Here is a 13081-nt window from a genome sequence, read left to right as displayed (position 1 = left end):
CCGCCTCTCCGAAGGCGGCGGGGCGGCGTATCAAATTCCCGTAGCGGTCGTCGGCGATCGCACGTTCGCCTATAGCTTGGACGAGGTGGAGTATGTGGATCGAAGGGCCACCTATCTACTCCACCGCGGGCCGTCGACCCCTCGCAAGTTCGTCCTATCCAAGATCCCGGGGCTATACGTGAGCCCTCGGCCATTTGCCTATTCGAAGGAACGGGTCGCCTTACAGAAATCGGCCTGTTCTCTGATGCGGCTTCACGACGTCACCATTGCTCCCCATGACTGGTCGGCGTATCGCCACTCCGGGGAGGCGGACGGGCATGTATTTCGTTCGGCCTCCTTCGAGGGAGGCCTGTCCCGAAGCGATTTTCCGCGACTCCCCGAAGTGCTGAGGGAGGCCCTCCCTTCGTTGGGAGTCCATCCCCTACTACCGTATGTCCTGAAGCACTTCGGGGTGGCTTGCGCAGACCCGAGGCATCCTGCGCGTGACGATCTGATACATAACGTTGAGAGGGAGTGGGCCTGGGCCCTTGGAAATGCTTTCATGAACGAAGTATCCATACACGGGCGGGTGTTCGTACAACCGGTCGGAGTGTTGGCCCATTTGGGAAGGGTCGCGTGGGATCTTCCGAGCGTACCCCTGCATCTCCTTGAAAGAAGTACCCAACATGTGCCCTGGACGTACGCATTCGCCCTCGAATTAATGCTTCGAGCGGGCGACGCCGGAGAGCGTCATCTCCGCCATTGGACTGACTTTACCACCGGAATACATTCTTCCTTCCTCTCGTATGACCATCGATCAGACGCCTTTGTGGCGCGGCCGGGGCCCCCGGCGTCCTCCTCGAGGCCCTCTGGGGGCGGAGGCGGAGTCGGCTCCGCCTCACGATTGGCAAGGAAAAAGCGTTACCGAGATTTGGACGGTGAGTCCCCGGTGTATCCGTTCGCGGGGACGAACCCGCGACCCGAATTATCGGGACCCGTGTGCGATCCTCTCCAGGCGGTGAGCTCGCAGGTCCCTCCAATACCTCCTCTCAATTCCGCACCGAGCCGTGTCGTTACGAGCTGGACCACGGTACGTCGCTCGACGCTCGGGCGGGACGACCTTCGCGACATACCGGTATTAATTCGCGCCCTCGAGGACTCGAGCGACTGGTCGTGGCAAATACACAGACTGCTTGGCACTCTCGCCAGTTGGTACTTAGCGCGAGGTGAGGAGGCTCGCGGCAACGCCGCCCAGCGTGATTCGCACATGTCCGAACTGTGCGACGTACGCAGCGAGTTAGCGAGGGTGCGAGAGGCCATGGCCACACAGACCGGGGTCCTTGAGCGAACGACCGCCGATTGGGACCGGTACCGGGCCGAGAGGGACGCGCTACGTGGTCTCCGCGAGGCGCCTCCGGCCACGTCGCGTCCGGCTTTGCAAGACCCTGACGAAAATCGGGGACGTGAGGCTGCGGTGGCCGATCATGCCACTGCCCTCGAGGGCGGTGAGCTGAGCTGGAGCCGCAACAACGAGGTAGCAATGCCTCCTCTCGAGGGGTTGGGCTCAGGGTTACCCCATCACCCCAGTTACTGTCCCCCAAGCCTCTATGGACCGAGTACTCCTTGAGCCGCCCAGCGGCCCGGGCCATTGAACGGCCCTTCCCGTCGTCCTCGCAGGAGCCCGCTCGACCGTTCGCCCGGATCCCCAATCCACGTAAAGCCCTTAGAGCATTCTTTCCATCACCCCTCGTCGTTGTCGAAGTTGGTCGCTCCCTGTCCACACCGACGTTCTTCTCGTCGATCCTTGCGCGGGTGTACGTCGTCGCCGCCACGCGCAGTCCTTCACCGACGTTCTTCTCGTCGGTCCTTGCACGGGCGTACGTCGTCGCCGCCACGCGCAGTCGGAAGCCTTGCTCCATACCTAATCGAAGGCACTCAGCGGGATGCGTGCGTCCCGCCGTGCGGCTTCTGCTTCAGCTTCCCCTGGCCCGTGTCAAGAGGGCGAGGGTGCAAAGGGGCCCCAGGGGTCGCTCCTCGGGCGGTCCTTGAGCAAATTTTCGCCGCTCGTAGCGGCTGGTTCCAACTCAGCGGCCGGCCACTGTGGTACTGTAGACGTCCCGGAGGCCCACTTGCACGAGTATGCGCGACAACGTCAGTTGTGTTCTTAGCATGGGTCGGCGGCAAGAGGCTCGCGGGGTGCTAGGGAAACCTTGTTCCCTCTTGACGCTCCGTGGCTCTTGGTAGGTGCAGTTTCCTCAGCCCCCACACGCGGCGAACGGTGCATTCCGGCATGCTTCCCCGTGCTCAGACATGGGGGGGGGGTTGATGTCGAGGTCCGAACCACTCCAGAGGGGGGCGAGGAGGACCGAGTTGTTACCTTCGTCGTCGTTACCTTCGCGCCTTCCCCGCCTCGTGTGTATCCCGGGGAGGGTTCGGGTCCCTCCCTCGCGCTTTGCGGGGCATCTCGTGTCGTTGCGAGGTGCGGCGGTGTGCCATCTTTCGTCCAGATCGTTCCCGTCGGGTATGTCGCCGACGGGAGCCGACGCCGTTCGACTCGGCAGGGGCGTCGGTGGAGTCTTCTTCCGGCGCCCCCGTCCCGTACGGAGGGGTCTTGGCGCGCTGTCGCGTGTTGCGGTCTTCTCGGGGGAGGTCGCCTGCTTTGGTCCTCCATCGTGGTTCGCTCCCCCGCGCGGTTGTCGGTACGCGCGGAGGTCCTTCTCACTCTCATCCGGGCCAGGAGGCCGTTGCCGGCCGCCTCTTTTGCGTGGCCTTGCCGCCGACCGGGCCTTATTCCCCGCAGCGTCCGTCTCGCCGACGGTTCGCCGTCCCCTTCTCGTTCCGAGGGCCTCGTGGTAAGGGCGTCAGTCTATTTTTGACCGGCTGATGGGGCTGAAGGGGGTGACTACGGCCGTACCACCTTGGTCGATGTCCGGTTGCGTGTCCCAGTCGGCTGGTACCCTCTGTAACCTCAATACGCGGTGCCGTACAGGCGTCCTCTGCGCGTTGTGCGTGGAGCGTGCGTCGGGACGTCACGCACGTGCACTGTACCCCGGTGTAATTTCCCCCTATTGCCATTTTTTCTTTCTTTTCAGTGTAAGCGGGCGGCGGTCTGTTGGAGCTCTGGCCTAACGTGTATAAGCCGGCGGCGGCCTTTCCTGTCTCTTTCCCCTCGCCGGATCCGGTGCGTACTTGTCCCTTCTACCTCGTGCGGGACAACGTCCTCGCGCCGTCGCGAGGAATTCGGGGAGGCAAGTTGCTTCTCCCCGGCGCCTACGACCGCCCGCTGTGGGGCGACCGGCCTTACTGCGGAGCGGCGGTGTGGACAAATCTAGCGCGTGTTTATGACACGAATAACGGCGTACCAGGCTGCTGTCCGTAGTTCGGTGGAGCTGAGGCCGTTCGGGAGTGGACGGTGCGTGGCTTCCGTGCTCCGAAGTGGGAGCCTCCTTGCCGGGGCCAGGTACACGAATACCAAGCCTGTGAGTCGTGTGGTTCCAGGAGGTAATCATCTTGCCCGAGGGCTTAATATGCCCTGGCTGGCTGCTCCTCGGTGACTGTCCCTTCCGAGCAGCTCGTGCTGCTCGGCCCTTGTGTATCGCGTACTTAGATTTTGTCAATACGGCTTGACGTCCGTTGCGCAGTACGAGCCGGGCAATGCGTTCGCGGATCTTATTTAGAACATTTTCGCGTCCGTTAAGGGTCCGTGTTCCCTTTCCCGTCACCCACCCCGGTTCAGGGCTGGTCTACGTAAGATAGTACGTACTGTCCTCTGCTCTGCTTTTTGTCGATGGTGGCTGGTCGTGTGTAATGGGCTTCGAAGTCCATACGTCTTGGCGTCCCGAGACCGGTTTTATAGCTGCCCGCTATGGACACTTGTCCTTCGGCACGTCCCCCCTCTTTCTCTATTATGCCCACAGGGTGAATTTAATCCGTCCCAGCGAATGAGGGCCCCCCCGCCAGAGTGAACGTCCGTGTTCACTTCTGAGGTGAGGTCTCTCCCTGTACGCGCCCGGAGTCTTTGTGCGTAGCGAGACACCAACTCCTCGGGAACGTGGGTACGTGCCGTCCATGTGGGAGAATCGTAGTCTGCCCATTTAATGAGGAACTCCGTAGTTCCATTCTCCATGACGCGATGCTTGAGTAGCCGTTCGACGGCATACTGTGTGCCTTCATTGATCTTGTCGGCAAGGTCCTCGGGGGTAGTCGTGCTAGCCCTTGGTGCGTTCGCTGGCGGGGGTGCGTAGACGCAGCGGTCTGCGGAGACGCGCTCTGTACCTCCATCACGATCGATCTTGATGGTGCGTTGGTCGTTCGCGAGAATTCGGTACGGTCCTACAGCCGGGGAGGCGAGCTTGTTTGATGTCTTCCCCCCATCGGTGGGGTTCAGATATACATAGTCACCTGCCTTGAGGCGCGAGTTGATGCGCCGAATACGCTTGTCTAAGTCGCGTTTATAGCGAGCTTTCGTTCATCGAAGGCTTCCGTAGGCCCTCTGGATCGTGTCGTCTAAGGTGTTGAGAAAGGCCGCTCGCTGAGTTCCACTATCCGAAGGGGGCGCGTCCCCTTCGGCTCTTCGGAGAGAGAACTCCGGCGGGGGTCTGCTGAGCACGAGCTCAAACGGAGTCGTGCGTGTGGTGCGATGTACGTGGGAGTTGTACGCATACGTAAGCGGCCCCACGTACACATCCCAGTCGTCCTGGTGTTCACCCAGGTAGTTCTTCAGCATCGAGGCGATTGTTCGGTTATATCGCTCGACTTGCCCGTTCGTCTGGGGATGGTACGCCGAAGTGTACAAATTCGCTATCCCCAGAACACGGCACGTGCTGTGGAAGAACTTGGCATTAGACTGAGGGCCGTTGTCCGAAAGCAACGTGCGAGGGACGCAATACTTGAACACCCACGAGTCGCAGAACGCAACTGCGACGGTGTACGCTGTTATCGTGCGGAGCGCAACGACTTGCGTCAGCTTACTGAAGCGGTCCGTAATCACGAGCAGGAATCGATTTTCTGTCTTCGTCTTGGGGAGCGGCCCCAAGATGTCGATCGCGAGGCTCTCGAGCGGCCTCATAGCTGGGAACAATCTCAATCGATTGAGATGTTTCCTCAGCTTGACCCGGTCCATCGCGCAGGTCTGACACCCTCGCACCGTGGCTGCAACGTCTGCAGCCAGGTGGGGCCAGTAGTACTCGCGTCGAAGTGCGTAGTACATACGGTTCTGGCCCGGGTGCCCCGCGATGGCCGGGTTGTGGCACAGGCGAAGGAGCCTGGCGCGGAGCGTCCGAGGCACCACCACCTCTACGATATCAGGGTCGAAGGGGTGTCTCCGTTTCAGCACCTCTTGGTGGTCCTCGAAGAACGCGGAGTCTCCAGACTTGGACTGTCGTGCCAAAACGGTTTGGCAGAAGTCATCCACGCGTTGCTCCTCGGCTATCTCCTCTATCGTTAGAGGGGCCGGAAGGTCGTCCTGCGGTGGGGCGACCAGGGAGTCGAGCGCGCCAGCCTCGGGGTCTTCGGCGCGTTGGATGTCGGCGGCGTTGAACTCGTCGTTCTCCTCCCAAAACGAATTGTGTCCTTGGAGAGCGGGGGCTTCGTCGTCGCCTCGCGGTTCGTCGCGCGTCCGTACGCGCGATCTTGTTCGGGCTTCGGCTTGGTTCCGTGTCGTTACAAAGACATGGACGGCCTGATGATCACAGCTCGCGGTACAGGCGTGGTCCGCGAGCTCAGTCGATACGTCTCGAACGGTCGTACCCCCGTCGAAGGCGGGAATGTCGTCATCACCTCGACGGTGGGGCGAGGGTCATCGGAGACACGAGGCGACACGAGGCGTGACAGGGTATCGGGCACCTGATGCACGCGCCCGGGGCGGTACTGAATGGTGAAATCGTACTCAACCAGACGTAGCCGCCACTGGGTGAGTCTTCCGGAACTCTCGATGAGGGACATGAGCCACCTCAGGGCGTCGTGATCCGTCCGGACGGTGAACTTCGTTCCTTCTACGTATGGCCGTACTGTGCGGACGGCCCACACTACGGCGAAGCACTCGCGCTCCGTAGGGCTGTAGTTGCGCTCACTATCGGACAGTGAGTACGACCAATACCGCACCGGTCGCCAGTCGTTCGGCTCTTCGTGCTCCTGTAGTAAGGTGCAGCCGAGCTGATAGGCACTGGCGTCGGTGTATATCGTGTATGGTCGACCATGCCGGCGCAACGCGAGTATTGGCGGAGCGATCATGCACTTCTTCAGGTTTTCGAACGCCTGAAGTTGCGCCTCGGTGGGGTTGTAGAAGACAGGATCCGAATCCTTGCGCGTCATGTCGGTCAGAGGACGCGCTATCTTCGCGAACCCCTTAACGAATCGGCGGTATACGTTACATGCCCCGAGGAACGAGCGCACCTGCGTCAGCGTCCTGGGGAACTTGAACGTCTTGAAGGCGTCGTTTGCCGTATCAGCCACGCTCAACTTACCTGGGGATATAACGTGCCCCAGATAGTGCACCTTCGGTCGGAAGAAGCTGCACTTCTTGAGCTAGAGGGAGATGCCGGCACTCCGCAACAAGCTCAAGACGGTATCGAGATGCCTTGCGTGTTCCGCGTTCGTACGCCAGAACACGATAACGTCATGGAGATAGACGAGGCATATTTGCCAGCGGAATCCGGAGAGTATGATGTCGAGAGCGCGTTGGAAGGTGGCCGGTGCCCCTTTTAGTCCAAACGGCATGCGCAAATGGCGGTACGTACCCATATGTGTCGTGAAGGTAGTCTTATCCCGGTCCTCCGGAGCGACCGGGATCTGCCAATGACCGTAATTGCAGTCCAAGGTCGTAAAGACGGCTGCATCTCCTAACGAGTCGATGCAGTCGTCCATACGGGGAAGCGGATACGAATCTCCTGCAGTCTTCGCGTTGAAGCGCCGGTAGTCCACGCAGAACCGAAAAGAGCCGTCTTTCTTCGGTACGAGCACCACCGGGGACGCCCACTCGGTGCTCGCGGGTTCGATAACCCCTGCGTTCAACATCTTGTTGACCTCCCTCGCGACCATTTCGCGCATGGCCGGGCCCTTCTGATAGGGCATAGAACGAATCGGTTTCGTTCCCGGTTAGAGGGGAATGCGGTGCTCCGTGGCTTGGATCGTTCCGAGCGCACCGCTCCACAGACTCGAGTGCTTACGGAACATCTCGAGCACGTGGCCACGGAGCTTGTCATCGTCGACGTATGACAAGTCAATCTCTTTTTCACAATCCATCGGTGGATTTTCGGGATCTTTCTGCCGGGGGGGTACAGTACCCTCCGCCGTCGGTTGCGATATAGGTGACCGTTCATCCGGGTCAACCCCTTCATTCCCAGCGGTTGCCTTCTCGTCGGAGCTGGATCGGCCAGCTCCTGTCTCTCCGACTTGATCGGTCAAGTCGGTCAGGTGCAATGCGTGCGCGATCCCCTCAACGACTCCACGTTCGGGCGTGAGGATCGCGAGGGGGTTGCGCTTCGCGTATCCCACGACGGTGTGCTTCAGAAGCCGCCTCTCCGGTCGCGAGAAGTTCGCGACGATGACTTCGAATGTTTGGTTCGGCAGGACTTCCGCGATGCCATTCGTCATCCTCACTCCATGCCGGTGTTGGAGTGAGGGCTTGGGCTCCAGGAACACGAGACCCCTCTCCGCGGTTGTCATACGCACACGGCCTTGTGACATCGCGGGGATGATAACCCAGCGGGCGATTCGGATCGCGTGCGGGGCCTCCTTCCGTACCTCCGGCCGACTCGTTTGGCGACCGTGTCGCCTGGTAGGGGGAGTCGGTTCCCCCTTTCCATCGACGATGGCTACCGAGCCACCGTGACGAAGTTCGAGCTTCTGTCCGTCGATTTCGATGCTGCGTACGTGAGCATCGATGAACGCGGTCCCAAGTAGGACGGGAACAGCGAGTTGTTCGGCCACTACGAAAGGTATGCGGAACGTCGTGTTCCGCAACCGGACCGCGAGGCGGACGACCTCCGTAAGTCGAAGAGGGTTGCTGTTCGCGGCAGCCAGTCGTGGTAATAGCGCGTCCCGTATTACGTAGCGGATCCAGTAGGGGGGGAGGGCGGCCTTCCTCACCAAGTTGTAGCCCGAGCACGTGTCGACGGCGATCGTGTAGGTCTTAAAAGCGTTGTCTCCGGTGTCCACGGAGCCCAAGACGTTGTATATTTTGGACGTCATGAGGCATACGAGGCCATCGACCGCCTTGGGCGAGACCTTATCGGTGAGTTCGTTCCGCCGGGGCCTTCGACTTCGGCGTTGGCCCCTCTTGCGTTTCCTTCGGCTCGAGTCGGGGGACGTTCGCGTCCCAGTGACGCCCGTCCCGGTGCTGGGGTCCGTAAGAGGCGGACACTTCGCCGGCGACCTTGGGTTCTCGGGGGTCAGGAGGTCGACCGACTCGTGTCGGTCGTTGTTACCACCGTCTCGCTCGTTGCGCGTCACTGGGATGCCGGGTGTCCCGGTGATGCCTTCTTCCAACATCGGGTCTACGTGGGCCTCGGTGTTGGGTTTCTCCGGCGATGTCGACATTGCTGGGGTCCCCGTGCTCGACTCCGATAGCAGGGGATGTATTATCGGACAATACCCCCCGTGTCCTTGGCGAGCACGCGGGGACCGGTCTAGTTCATAAGGAGAAGACGGCTCACGGGACCGCGTGTACGTAACCGTCTTTACCCTTTTTTCGAACTACCGGTGCTATCGGAGCTACCCCCCTGGCTATCGGTGGCCAGGTCTCCTTCGGGTCCTTGGCCGCGTGGGTCGGGACGATCCCTCCACTGCCGCCGCGCGTCATCGGCGAAGTACCCGGGTACTTCCTGACCTTGAGCTGCGACGTCCGGACGTCACAGGATCTGAGGGACGGGTAGAACCGGTTCTCCTTCTTGTCCCTCCGCGGGTAGGGGATACGGACCCTCTACCCAATCTTGCAGGTACATGATGGCGTTCTGTAGCTGTTGGGGTAACCGAGAACGGTCTCGGTCCCCTCTCCCTCCTTGGCGGGGGTACCTTGTATCGGCCTGGCGGTAGTCGGGCCGATCCCGACGATCGAGTTCGGTACGACGATACCTGCCTCCACGGGGGGCGAAGCGAGCGCCCCCACCAGACCGATTCGGGTAACCTTGACGCGGGGGACGACCTTCGCCGACCACCTGCCGGAGGAGGTTGCGCGCTCCGGGGCGCGTCTCCATCTGGTAGCGGTAGTTCCTGTACGCTGTGAACATCCGTTGTTCCGGCGACAGGAACGGGCAGGCGTACATGGCGTGTCCGTACGTACGCCATAGCCAGCACACGTACGCGCTGCCGTCCGTTGAGGCAAAGGTCGCCGCGTGACGCGCCTGCTCATCGGTGAGGAGGGGCACGCGAGGGGCTTCACCTCCGGTATCTCGGTTTGAGATGTCGAGCTCTGCGACCCGGGGGTCCGTACCCCTGGCCACTCTTGGAGTGGCCGCGAATGCGGTCGCGTAACTACATGTCGTTCCGGTCAACATCGGTGAGGGAGTTCGTGCCCCCACCGGCCCTGCTCCTCCCGTAATGAGGACAGGGTCGGCCTGCCACTCATCCTCCCCGACATGCAGGGTACAGGCGGGCGAACTTGTTGCGGCGGACTTCGTAGTCCTGCCAGCCCTCCCTGCCGGTTTCGAATCCGGCAGAGGCAAACCGCGTCGAGCGCGGTAAGTGGTTCCTTCCGCCGTTGCGATACGGCGGATGGTCGGAAGATCGGTCTTCTGGCGGCTCGGCAGCCGCTGTACTGTCTCGGAGACTGCGGCACGGGTCGCCGGTGCCAGTCCCTGCACGAAGTAGTGCGCGAGGGACTGTTCGGAGAACACCGCCGTGTATCGGAACGCTGCCGTTTCGAGCCGGTCCGCGAACGTGTTCTCCGTTTCGTGAGATTGTTGTCGCGCCGTAGCGACAGCGTCGTACGCTTCACCTAACACGTCGTCGGTTAGGTAGCGTTTCAAGAATTGATTCACGAGCCCCGGCCAGCTCACGTCGTCTTGTAGTTGGCCGGCACGGAGGCCAGGTATCGTATAACTGGTATACAGGCACTCCGCGTCGCGCTCTAAGAAGTGCGCGAGGACTCTCACCGCAACACCTTCGGTCAGGTGTTGCGAGTTGAAGGTTATCCGAATATCCTTCAAGAACGGTAGTAGCTGGATCGGGTCCGTACCGTCAAAGCTCCTCATCGTGGGACGGATCCCACGGCAGCGTTGGACATACTTCGCGATCCGTCCCGCGTCACCCGAGGTAACGAGCCTCGAGGGGTTATCCAAGCGGTACATACGATAGTTAGCGACGGCGCTGAACTCTTGAATCATCGTATGCACCGGCTCGAGCCCGGTTTCAGCGGGACCCAGCGTTCTGAAGGGGGTGACGGGTAGCGTACGAACGTCTACCGGACCTGGATGCTCGGTGTAGTTCGCCGGCGGGTAGCCGCCCCAGCGGGGATCGACGGAGAACATCGGTTCTCCGGATCCGCGGGCGGCTCCTCCACGGTCAGGGTCGTCGCGATACGGTACTCGCTCGGTCTGCCACCTGCTTCCGGGGGCAGGGGGCAGAGCTTGGGTTTCGGACGCCACGTTGGCGCCCGTTGGGGATCTTCTCTCCTCTGCGCCGCGACTGGGGTAGACCCCAGTCGGCCGCCATCCTTGTGGCGCGGCTGCAACCGTAGGTACGGCACCACCGGGCCCCCTAGAGGGGGCACCGGGTAGCCTTTCGGCCATGGTACGTTCCATGTCACGGGCACGCCGTCGGGTGGCGTTGAGCTCGGCGGAGAGGTGCGCGAACGCACCCAACTGTTCCGCGGATGGGGAGGTTCGATCCTCAGGTCGCCTCGCAGCGGTCGACCTCTCGGGGCGACCTTGTCCGGACTGTCCGGGCGATGCGAGACGGGAATCTTCGACGAGCACTAACCGCGAGTGTAGCTCGTCGATTAGCGCTGGGAGATTCTCGAGGGACTGCGTTACTCTATCGAACCTTCCTTCACGTAGGGAGCGGAGTTCGGCCATACATGGAGTGTATACGGCATCCGATACATCTACACGGGGAGAAGTGCGTACTTCCTCGATGTATTCGGCTATGCGATCGAACATCGCCGCCGCCTTTTCTTCGGAGGACCCGGGCGACGGTTCGCGGTCTCGAGGACCAGCGTCGCCGTCGCCCAACGGGGCGGATGGGGACTGCATAGCGGCCGGACTCGGATCCGCCGCTTCGGAGCGGATCGAGGGCTCGTAGTCTTGGCTCATCTCAACGCGATCGGACGCGGAGGGAAACGGAAGTCTTCTCGGAGTTCGAACTCCGGGGTCTTCTAGGTCGGGAGACCACTGTAGCATAAACACCCCAGACGACTGAGGGTGTATGCGCAATCCGACGTGGACCCCGTTCGAACGGGAAGACGGTTGAAGCATCAGCTAAAGAGGCAGGGAAGCGGGCCCTGGTAGCAGTGTGGTAGAGCGGGACAGTCGGGGACGACGCGTACGCGCGGGCCGATCTACGCCTCGACGCCCCGGAGCAGCGCTGGGTAACGTACCAGCGCTGACGGGCGGAGGCGCATCTAGGCTCGCTCGCGCACGCGTGTGTCCCCTGCCCGCTCCCTTCCTCCTATCGTGCGCGAAGGCGCGTAGTTAGAATAAGCTGGGTTGACTGACCTCGGCGGTCGGTTGAGGACAAGTCCGTGCTTGTCCCCCTCCTGCCGCCGTCGGTCCGCTCCCTATTTATTATACAAAACAATCTATCATAACACTACAGTACCGAGGTACTGTAGTGGGCTACTGTAGTGCAGGTCGGCCAGCACTGTAATACTGTCAGCTATGTCGAAGCTGACAGTACACGTATTACTCGTGGTGCGTGCGCGCTTCGTTCGCGCACTGTACACGTGTGCACGTGTATGGGCGTGTCCCTTGTCCCCGTGGTGTACACGTGGACACGCGCGGTTGTACTGTAGAGCTCGACGCTCTACAGTAGCTGATCTAGTTCTTGATCTACTCTAATTTAAAGCCCCAGGAGGGGGTTATACTACAGACATCACGTAGCCTTTCTTGCACGTCTCTCTCTCCATGAAACTGAGACAAATCCATGTCTCTTATGGCATCATCGACATCTGCATCGCTGATTGCGGCCATTTGTTCCGTTTCTGCGGAGTCCGTCGCCTTCTTCGCCACCTTTCCTTCTACGCGCTCCCCTTGAACCCAGATTTTTCCGGGCAGTGTACCCAAGTTTACGACAAGTCCATATCGTCGCCAAAATTGGCTTCCCATCAGGATTTTGCTGGGAATATTCTCAGCCACCCGCACCGGTTTCAGAAATGTGGTGCCCCAGAGCTCAAATTTGAGCTCGCCCGTCCCGCAGACGGCAATCTCATGCCTGTCTGCCGCGGTAGCAGTTTCCTCTGCTGACACCCAACGCCTGTAGTGCAATGCACTGTGCACTGTTGCCACGTGTCCAATATTTTGGCACATTTTATTTGTGCGCTCTGTTGAGCGATAATAGGTCTATTTAATTAACGTAGAAATAGTTAGATCCGTTTAGATCGGCTCATGAGCAATAGGCTCACCGGCCGTCCCCGGCGGACTGTACAGTATTTAGTTAGAGAGTCCATCCTTCCCCTTGGGAATTGTAAAGTAACCGGGCTTGGATTTGAGAGTAGACCTTTTGGTTGAGACCCTCTCTAAGTTAAGACCCTCCCTCTTCTATTTGCTCATCGCTCCACGGCCATCCCGGTGCCCCTTTTCCCTTTTTTGTTGGTTCCGTTAGCGGTTCTGTGCGCAGGCCCTAGCGTTGACGCTTGCCATCGGGCAGTGTGTTGGTTTACGTCGCTGCCGTATCTATCCATCGCTGGATCGGACTGCGCCTAGTCGCGACTACGCAGTGCCGTCAACGGTCATCGGGCCGCCGATCGTGTAGGAAGGACAGCTACTTCTACTATTTGGTATTTACACAAGACTTACTGTCCCTGCCAAGCACCGCATAAGGCGTCGAGTTGCCTCGGCCTTCGAAGGTTTAGCCCCGCTGCTATAGCCTCCAGAGACCGCCTTAAGGCATTCGGCGTTACAACCCGAGCGTCGTCGCTAACCAGTATATCGGTATATCGACTCCGCAC

Source organism: Chondrus crispus, genomic scaffold (genome assembly GCF_000350225.1).
Source record: "Chondrus crispus Stackhouse genomic scaffold, scaffold_19, whole genome shotgun sequence".
Taxonomy (NCBI): Eukaryota; Rhodophyta; class Florideophyceae; order Gigartinales; family Gigartinaceae; genus Chondrus; species Chondrus crispus.
The sequence above is the reverse complement of the archived record's forward strand: the minus strand, read 5'-3'. Positions refer to the sequence as shown.